Raw genomic sequence first — 491 nt, forward strand, 5'->3', positions numbered from 1 at the left:
TGCTTCCTTATTTCAGTCGCTTCCTCCCATTAAACACAGGAGCGAGGAGAATCGAAGTGGATTTAGAGGGGAAGTTATGTTTCTGTACTCTCCATGGTGGCGAGATTTAAAAAGTACTGTGATGTCTGTATTATCTTAATCTTTTGGGAGTTAATAATATGCTACTGAGCGTTAAGGTTTTTAAAATAAACAGGATTCTGGGGATTGTGGGTGACGCAGCTGAATTGGAGTTCTGGAAGATCTTTGCGCTTAGTCATCAGCTAATAATCCTTTTAAACGATGAAAATCCATGCACATATGAAGCCGCGTTAGCTACTTCTTCACATGAAATATGCATGAAAAATGACAAGGATTCGTTTTTGGATGATTCATTTTCCTTCCTTTCAAGAGAGATCCTTTTTGTTGTGCACGCGTCTTCCAAGCTGCCCTGTGGGTAGCACGCACGGCCTCCTTGTTACACAAGTCAAAGGGGATGATACTATGCGGTGAAT

Source organism: Morone saxatilis, unplaced genomic scaffold, assembly GCF_004916995.1.
Source record: "Morone saxatilis isolate NCDOM2014 unplaced genomic scaffold, NCSU_SB_2.0 Contig24, whole genome shotgun sequence".
NCBI lineage: Eukaryota > Metazoa > Chordata > Actinopteri > Moronidae > Morone > Morone saxatilis.